Here is a 711-nt window from a genome sequence, read left to right on the forward strand (position 1 = left end):
AAAAACTAAAGAACAATTCCTTAAGCTAAAGTGTACAAAAAGAACATGAAAAACAAAACAAGCTATAAATCCTACTATATATACATATTATAATAACGACAAGAAAATCATATAAGTATAAGCTGTAAGTGGGTATTCCTAACCCTCAGAACACCAGTTATCTCTTGGATAAAAACTATGTTGTGTTCTCATAGTGCTACCACTTTGTAAGACCTTTTATAGAGCTGATTCCCCTTACAACGGCTGGATGATAGTTGACAATATATAAAATTATATTATCTGTTAAATATTGAACTTTTTAATTTCAACCCAAGCTATCTCCTTTATATTTGAATTTAATTTAAAACGATTAAAGTTCTTTTTATTTTATTTTAAATCATTTTTGATTATTACAATATATACATATTATAATAGCGACAAGAAAATCATATAACAATATAACAGAGCTAATCAGACTGAAAAGAAAGAGAGAAACAAATTATGATTTTGCACACCTTGATTGAGGGGGATGCGAATGTGCTATAAGTGGGTATGCCTAACCCTCTGAGCTCCTGGTATCACCTGGATGGGAACTATGAAATGAAATGAAATGAAAAAATAACTTTATTCTGGGACATATGTCCCCTAAGAATAAATACATGGTTCATAAAGTGAGATTTTTATCTGGCAAGCGTTTACAAATTTTCAGATAGTAGAATGAAATTACATTGG

General features: G+C 29.7%; 1 protein-coding gene across 5 annotated transcripts in view; it reads left to right on the forward strand.

Annotated features, from left to right (window-relative positions):
• Positions 1 to 711, forward strand: part of LOC106686584 (serine/threonine-protein phosphatase 2A 56 kDa regulatory subunit gamma isoform) — a gene marked incomplete at its 3' end in the record, with an annotated part of 114,886 nt that overhangs the window by 84,325 nt on the left and 29,850 nt on the right.

Source organism: Halyomorpha halys, unplaced genomic scaffold (genome assembly GCF_000696795.3).
Source record: "Halyomorpha halys isolate HHAL.00 unplaced genomic scaffold, Hhal_1.1 Scaffold841.1, whole genome shotgun sequence".
Lineage (NCBI taxonomy): Eukaryota > Metazoa > Arthropoda > Insecta > Hemiptera > Pentatomidae > Halyomorpha > Halyomorpha halys.